Source organism: Mya arenaria, chromosome 2 (assembly GCF_026914265.1).
Source record: "Mya arenaria isolate MELC-2E11 chromosome 2, ASM2691426v1".
In the NCBI taxonomy this organism is placed as follows: Eukaryota; Metazoa; Mollusca; class Bivalvia; order Myida; family Myidae; genus Mya; species Mya arenaria.
The window spans coordinates 53,113,780-53,123,554 of NC_069123.1; positions in this window are offsets into that span (position 1 = coordinate 53,113,780).

Below are 9,775 nucleotides of genomic sequence, written 5' to 3' on the forward strand. Positions count from 1 at the left end.
CCATGTTCAGTTTCCTAGTGCCTGCCGCCCACTGTAGTGCTTTCAGTACAGATCCAGTGTTCATGGGGATGGCCAATACGCAAACAAAGTAGACATCGATTTGTTACATTTTCATTGTCGCTTGACACAATAGCTATGTCTCATTTAACAGTGATTTATATACAGTTTATTTGCATTTTGACAAGACAAATTCTTAACTTTCGGGCAATCTCGGTCCATTTTGTTTAAATTTTCATCAGTAATTGTTCTTGTATTTACTTTAATGTTCCAGTGCCACTGACAATGATAAATTAAAACATACCGTCTATAAAACGAGAATCGCGGATTTCATAGATTAAGGTGCGATTACATTGCCAAAAAGGTTAATTCCTGAATGCAACAATATTCTTATAGGTATCAACAGTGTAACCGATCTTCAGGTGTTTTAAGAAGTATGGAGATCCTTGGCATTAAACAATAAACCAAAACATTACAGACGTATGAAGCTTCTACATAACTGCACTCACTGCACTGCAAAACCTAAAACAATAACCCATAAAACATCACACTGAGTGCACAATTGATCACAATACAATCAGACAACTCCAACACTAAGCCATGAGCGGTAGGGTTATTGATGGTGAATTACCTGTTTGTTGAGCATAAACTTTCTTTTAATAAGCCATTGAACACTGCAGGGATGTCTTCCGGAGTGAATTGAATATATAGGTGTACTGGTAGTTGACATCAATGGTGGTACTGGTTGTACTGTTATAATGTTACAGCAGACGTATATAGTGGAACTGGTAGTTAAAATATGCAGTGGTATTGGTACTGGAAGATAACATATGTAGTGGTACTGGTAGTTGACATTTATAGTGGAACTGGGAGTTGACATATATAGTGGTACTGGTAGAAGACATATAAAGTGGTACTGAGTTGACATATATAGTGGTACTGGTATTAGACATATAAAGTGGTACTGGTAGTTGACATATATAGTGGTACTGGCAGTTAACATATAAAGTGGTACTGGTAGTAAAGATATCTTGTGAAACTGGTAGTTGACATATATAGTGGTACTGGTAGTTAACATATTAAGTGGTACTGGTAATTGACATATAAAGTGGTACTGGTAGTTAACATATTAAGTGGTACTGGAAGTTGACATATATAGTGGTACTGGTATTAGACATATAAAGTGGTACTGGTAGTTGATATATATAGCGGTACTGCCAGTTAAAATATAAAGTGGTACTGGCAGTAAAGATATCTTGTGAAACTGGTAGTTGACATATATAGTGGTACTGGTAATTGACATATAAAGTGGTACTGGTAGTTAACATATTAAGTGGTACTGGAAGTTGACATATAAAGTGGTACTGGTAGTTAACATATTAAGTGGTACTGGAAGTAAAGATATCTTGTGAAACTGGTAGTTGACATATATAGTGGTACTGGTAATTGACATATAAAGTGGTACTGGTAGTTAACATATTAAGTGGTACTGGAAGTTGACATATAAAGTGGTACTGGTAGTTAACATATCAAGTGGTACTGGAAGTAAAGATATCTTGTGAAACTGGTAGTTGACATATATAGTGGTACTGGTAATTGACATATAAAGTGGTACTGGTAGGAGACATATTAAGTGGTACTGGAAGTTGACATATATAGTGGTACTGGTAGTTAACATATTAAGTGGTACTGGAAGTAAAGATATCTTGTGAAACTAGTAGTTGACATATATAGTGGTACTGGTAATTGACATATAAAGTGGTACTGGTAGGAGACATATTAAGTGGTACTGGAAGTTGACATATATAGTGGTACTGGTATTAGACATATAAAGTGGTACTGGTAGTTGACATATATAGTGGTACTGGTAGTTGACATATAAAGTGGCACTGGTAGTTGACATATATAGTGGTACTGGTAGTTGACATATAAAGTGGTACTGGTATTAGACATATAAAGTGGTACTGGTAGTTGACATATATAGTGGTACTGCCAGTTAAAATATAAAGTGGTACTGGAAGTGGTACTGGCAGTAAAGATATCTTGTGAAACTGGTAGTTGACATTTATAGTGGTACCGGTAGTTAAAATATACAGTGGTACTGGTAGGAGACATATAAAGTGGTACTGGTAGTTGACATATATAGTGGTACTGGTAGTTGACATCTATAGTGGTACCGGTAGTTAAAATATACAGTGGTACTGGTAGGAGACATATAAAGTGGTACTGGTAGTTGACATATATAGTGGTACTGGTAGTAGACATATATAGTGGTACTGGTAGTTAACATATATAGTGGTACTGGTAGGAGACATATATAGTGGTACTGGTAGTTGACATCTATAGTGGTACCGGTAGTTAAAATATACAGTGGTACTGGTAGTTGACATATATAGTGGTACTGGTAGTAGACATATATAGAGGTACTGGCAGGAGACATATAAAGTGGTACTGGTAGTAGACATATATAGTGGTACTGGTAGTAGACATATATAGTGGTACTGGTAGGAGACATATAAAGTTGTACTGGTAGTTGACATATATAGTGGTACTGGTAGGAGACATATAAAGTGGTACTGGTAGTCAAATATACAGTGTAACTGGATGTGGTACTGGCAGTAAATATATCTTGTGAAACTGGCAGTTGACATATATAGTGGTCCTGGTAGTTGATATAAATAGTGGTACTAGTAGTTGATATATATAGTGGTATTGGTAGTTAACATATACAGTGGTACTGGTATTTGACATATATATAGTGGAACTGGTAGTTGACATATATAGTGGGACTGGCAGTTAAAATATAAAGTGGTACTCCAGTTGACATATATGCTGGTACTCGTTGTTGTCATATCTAGTGGAACTGGTAGTTGAAATATCTTGTGGTTCTGGTAGCTGACATATCTAGTGGTACTGGTATTTGACATATCTAGTGGTACTGGTAGTTGACATATCTAGTTGTACTGGTAGTTGACATAGTTAGTGGTACTGGCAGTTGACATATATAGTGGTACTGGTATTTGACATATCTAGTGGTACTGGCAGTTAACATATATGGTGGGACTGGTATTTGACATATATAGTGGTACTGGTAATTGACATATCTAGTGGTACTGGTATTTGACATATATAGTGGTACTGGTAATTGACATATCTAGTGGTACTGGTAGTTGACATATATGGTTGGACTGGCAGTTAACATATAAGGTGGTACAGGTAGTTTACACATATAGTGGAACTGGTAGTTGACATATATAGTGGTACTGGCAGTCAACATATATAGTGCTACTGGCAGTTAACATATATCGTGGCACTGGTAGTTGACATATATAGTGGAATTGGTATTTGACATATATAGTGGGACTGGCAGTTAACATATAAAGTGGTACTGGTAGTTAACATATAAAGTGGTACTTGCAGTTAACATATAGAGTGGTACTGGTAGTGAACATATCTACTGGTAATGGCAGTTAACATATACATTGGTACTGGTAGTTTACATATTGAGTGGTACTGGAAGTTGACATATATAGTGGTACTGGTAGTTTACATATTAAGTGGTACTGGAAGTTGACATATATAGTGGTACTGGTAGTTTACATATTGAGTGGTACTGGAAGTTGACATATATAGTGGTACTGGTAGTTTACATATTGAGTGGTACTGGAAGTTGACATATATAGTGGTACTGGTAGTTTACATATTGAGTGGTACTGGTAATTGACATATCTAGTGGTACTGGTATTTGACATATATAGTGGTACTGGTAATTGACATATCTAGTGGTACTGGTAGTTGACATATATGGTTGGACTGGCAGTTAACATATAAGGTGGTACAGGTAGTTTACACATATAGTGGAACTGGTAGTTGACATATATAGTGGTACTGGCAGTTAACATATATAGTGCTACTGGCAGTTAACATATATCGTGGCACTGGTAGTTGACATATATAGTGGAATTGGTATTTGACATATATAGTGGGACTGGCAGTTAACATATAAAGTGGTACTGGTAGTTAACATATAAAGTGGTACTTGCAGTTAACATATAGAGTGGTACTGGTAGTGAACATATCTACTGGTAATGGCAGTTAACATATACATTGGTACTGGTAGTTTACATATTGAGTGGTACTGGAAGTTGACATATATAGTGGTACTGGTAGTTTACATATTAAGTGGTACTGGAAGTTGACATATATAGTGGTACTGGTAGTTTACATATTGAGTGGTACTGGAAGTTGACATATATAGTGGTACTGGTAGTTTACATATTGAGTGGTACTGGAAGTTGACATATATAGTAGTACGGGTAGTTGACATATATAGTGGTACTGGTAGTTGACATATTAAGTGGTACTGGAAGTTGACATATATAGTGGTTCTGGTAGTTTACATATTGAGTGGTACTGGAAGTTGACATATATGGTGGTACTGGAAGTTGACATATATAGTGGTACTGGTAGTTTACATATTGAGTGGTACTGGAAGTTGACATATATAGTGGTACTGGTAGTTTACATATTGAGTGGTACTGGAAGTTGACATATATAGTGGTACTGGTAGTTTACATATTGAGTGGTACTGGAAGTTGACATATATAGTGGTTCTGGTAGTTTACATATTAAGTGGTACTGGAAGTTGACATATATAGTGGTACTGGTAGTTTACATATTAAGTGGTACTGGAAGTTGACATATATAGTGGTACTGGTAGTTTACATATTGAGTGGTACTGGAAGTTGACATATATAGTGGTACTGGAAGTTGACATATATAGTGGTACTGGTAGTTTACATATTAAGTGGTACTGGAAGTTGACATATATAGTGGTACTGGTAGTTTACATATTAAGTGGTACTGGAAGTTGACATATATAGTGGTACTGGTAGTTTACATATTGAGTGGTACTCGTAGTTGACATATATAGTGGTAATGGCAGTTGACATATACATTGGTACTGGTAGTTTACATATTAAGTGGTACTGGAAGTTGACATATATAGTGGTACTGGTAGTTTACATATTGAGTGGTACTCGTAGTTGACATATATAGTGGTACTGGAAGTTGACATATATAGTGGTACTGGTAGTTTACATATTAAGTGGTACTGGAAGTTGACATATATAGTGGTACTGGTAGTTTACATATTGAGTGGTACTGGAAGTTGACATATATAGTGGTTCTGGTAGTTTACATATTAAGTGGTACTGGAAGTTGACATATATAGTGGTGCTGGTAGTTTACATATTGAGTGGTACTCGTAGTTGACATATATAGTGGTAATGGCAGTTGACATATACATTGGTACTGGTAGTTTACATATTAAGTGGTACTGGAAGTTGACATATATAGTGGTACGGGTAGTTGACATATACAGTGGTACGGGTAGTTGACATATATAGTGGTAATGGCAGTTAACATATACATTGGTACTGGTAGTTTACATATTGAGTGGTACTGGAAGTTGACATATATAGTGGTACTGGTAGTTTACATATTAAGTGGTACTGGAAGTTGACATATATAGTGGTACTGGTAGTTTACATATTGAGTGGTACTGGAAGTTGACATATTTAGTAGTACGGGTAGTTGACATATACAGTTTTACGGGTTGTTGACATATATAGTGGTACGGGTAGTTGACATATATAGTGGTACTGGAAGTTAACATATACAGTGGTACGGGTAGTTGACATATACAGTGGTACTGGAAGTTGACATATACATTGGTACTGGTAGTTTACATATTGAGTGGTACTGGAAGTTGACATATATAGTGGTACTGGTAGTTTACATATTGAGTGGTACTGGAAGTTGACATATATAGTGGTACTGGTAGTTTACATATTAAGTGGTACTGGAAGTTGACATATATAGTGGTACTGGTAGTTTACATATTAAGTGGTACTGGAAGTTGACATATATAGTGGTACTGGTAGTTTACATATTAAGTGGTACTGGAAGTTGACATATATAGTGGTTCTGGTAGTTTACATATTAAGTGGTACTGGAAGTTGACATATATAGTGGTACTGGTAGTTTACATATACAGTGGTACTGGAAGTTGACATATATAGTGGTACTGGTAGTTTACATATTGAGTGGTACTGGAAGTTGACATATATGGTGGTACTGGAAGTTGACATATCTAGTAGTACGGGTAGTTGACATATACAGTGGTACGGGTAGTTGACATATATAGTGGTACTGGTAAATGACTGCCTCACGTGAGCACAGACTACAAAACCAACTAACAAACACCCAGAACTACGATATACACCGCTTTCTAAACACCTCGATGACTGCCTCATGTGAGTACAAATTACAAAACCAACAAACAATCACCCCTAACTACGACATACACCGCCTTCTAAATACCTTGATTACCGCCTCACGTGAGAACACACTACAAAACCAACAGACCGTCAACCAGAACTATGACATACACCGCCTTCTAAATACCTTGATTACTGCCTCACGTGAGAACACACTACAAAACAAACTAACATTCACCCAGAACTACGACATACACCGCATTCTAAATACTTTGATTACTGCCTCACGTGAGCACACACTACAAAACCAACTAAGAATCACCCAGAACTACGACATACACCGCATTCTAAATTCCTTGATGACTGTCTCACGTGAGCACATACTACAAAACCAACTAAGAATCACCCAGAACTACGACATACACCGCATTCTAAATTCCTTGATGACTGTCTCACGTGAGCACATACTACAAAACCAACTAATAATCAACCAGAACTACGACATACACCGCTTACTGATTACCTGATGACTGCTGTGAGCCCACACTATAAAACCAACTAGCAGTTACCTAGAACTACGACATACACCGCTCTCTAAATATCTCGATGACTTCCTTTCGTGAGCACACACTACAACACCATCTAACAATCGCCAAGAGCTATGACATACGCCGCATTCTAAACACATTGATGACTGCCGTAAGCACACTCTACAAAACCACCTAACAGTCACCTAGAATTACGATATACACCGCTTTCTGAATACCTAGATGTCTTCCGTGAGCACACACTACAAAACCAACTAGCAGTCAACCAGAATTACGACATACACCGCTTTCTGAATACCTAGATGTCTGCCGTGAGCACACACTACAAAACCAACTAAGAATCACCCAGAACTACGACATACCCCGCTTTCGTTACACCTCGATGACTGCCTCACACAAGCAGTCACTACAAAACCAACTAACAATCACCCAGAACAACGACATACACCGCTTTCTGATTACCTTGATGACTGCCTCACGTGAGGAAACACTACAAAACGAACAAACAATCACCAAGAACTACGACATACCCGACTTTCTGAATACCTTGATGACTGCCGTCAGCACATACTACATTACCAACTAACAATTACAAAGAACTGCGGCACAAAGCTTTTCTAAATACCTCGATGACTGCCTCACGTTTGCACACACTCGAAAATATGAAAATACCAAAAGAACACTGAAATAAAGCAAAAATAAATGGGAGCGTAAACATTTTTTGTCTGTTTAATTCCTGTAAAAGAATACAGCTCATGGGTTATAAATTGGTGGTGTGTTTTTTGTTTATATTCCAACACTGCAGTTGTGGTTGATGACATTCACCCATTCTTCATAAACTCTGTGATAACCTCATCTTTCATTGGATGAACCGTCTGCAGACTCTGTGCCTTTTTCATGAAATCAAAAGAAGAATGACAAAACAGATCCCTGAAAAATGCATTCAATGAGATCGTTGCATGAGTTATAGACTGTTCTCAAATTGAGTTCAAAGTTGTTATAACTGTTTTGTTTGTAAACGTACTTTCACCAACATTTCACGGGAATGATTAAAAACACTCTTAATTTGGCTTACTGACTGTTTAATTAAAAAGACGGCACGAGTGATATATACATTGGCCCAAAACACACATTTAGAACAGTCTGGAACTCAAGCGACGGGCAGGAACTTATTACAGGAATGTTAATGTTTTGATTTTCAATAGAAATAGTAGCAATTACACAATAAAATAAAGGGTTTAAGATGTGAGTATTGTCCCGGTAGTTTTCCTTGTAGGATTGAGACTCAAACTCTGATTTAAGACGTTATTGAGTATGGATGGGCCTCGAGCTGAAGGAACGTTGCGGGTTCCATTGTCGTATGGTCTTTTTTACGCAATACAATCATGACTGTAATCAAAACAGTTCCGTGATAAAAAGGGAAACTTGTACACAAATTGCGAAAACCAACAAGGAAAAGGCATATAGTTATAAGCCTCTGATTGACCACAACTGCGAGCCAAACGCTGATGTATGTCGTAAATAATAGTTTCTTGCGGTTATATACATGTACGACATTATACGAGTACAATGTTTCCTCTGATCATTAAGTTGTTCTGCCCTTGGAGGATACTTAAAATGGCGATTTCTTAACTTATAACATAATCTTCTAGTCTTATTTCTAAAGTCATGTTGAAATGTGATTATTTTGAACATGGATCTTTTTCAAAAACGTATCATCATTTATAAAACTTTCTAAATGACAAATGCTACTTCTTGATATGTGATATGACCTTCTTACTTTGATTTTTGCGTGTTTGTGTAAGCCAATGAAAGTCGATGATATTTTTAATTTTCTGTTTATCAATCTCACGTAGATCGATTCTAACGAATACACCAAAAACAGTTCTATAGCGTATAATTCAGTCAGTTAATTTGCTACCAAGTCATGACAAACGAGGATTTTCAAAAGTTTACGTAGATGCACCACAAAACACCAAATATGCCCAATATGCTGTATATCGCCCAAATTGAACCCTAGCATATATATACGTACATGCAGTAAAACTCGTTGGCATTGGTGTACTGGATATTTATGTAGTTGTAGTAACCCGTGTCGTACTGCACGAGGACGTCATGACATGTAGACAATGAACCTGTGTCGTCATTGTGCGTTCACAGTAAGTAGCGTCATTGTGCGTTCAGGGGAAGTAGCGTCATTGTGCGTTCAGTGGAAGTGGCGTTATTGTGCGTTCAGAGTAAGTAGCGTCATTGTGCGTTCAGTGGAAGTGACGTTATTGTGCGTTCAGAGTAAGAAGCGTCATTGGGCGTTCAGAATAAGTAGCGTCATTGTGCGTTCAGTGGAAGTAGCGTCATTGTGCATTCAGAGTAAGAAGCGTCATTGTGCGTTCAGTGGAAGTAGTGTCATTGTGCATTCAGATGAAGTAGCGTTATTGTGCGTTCAGTGGAAGTGGCGTTATTGTGCGTTCAGAGTAAGTAGCGTCATTGTGCGTTCAGTGGAAGTGGCGTTTTTGTGCGTTCAGTGGAAGTAGCGTTATTGTGCGTTCAGAAAAAGTGTCGTTATTGTGCGTTCAGTGGAAGTGGCGTCATTGTGCGTTCAGAGGAAGTAGCGTTATTGTGCGTTCAGAAAAAGTGTCGTCATTGTGCGTTCAGTGGAAGTGTCGTCAATGTGCGTTCAGTGGAAGTGTCGTCATTGTACGTTCAGAGGAAGTGTCGTCATTATGCGTTCAGAGGAAGTGTCGTCATTATGCATTCAGAGGAAAAAGCGTCATTGTGCGTTCAGAGGAAGTGTCGTCATTATGCATTCAGAGGAAGAAGCGTCATTTTGCGTTCAGAGGAAGTGTCGTCATTGTGCGTTCAGTGAAAGTGTCGTCATTGTGCGTGCAGAGGAAGTGTCGTCATTGTGCGTTCAGAGGTATTTCCGTAATTGTGCATTCAGAGAAAGTGGCG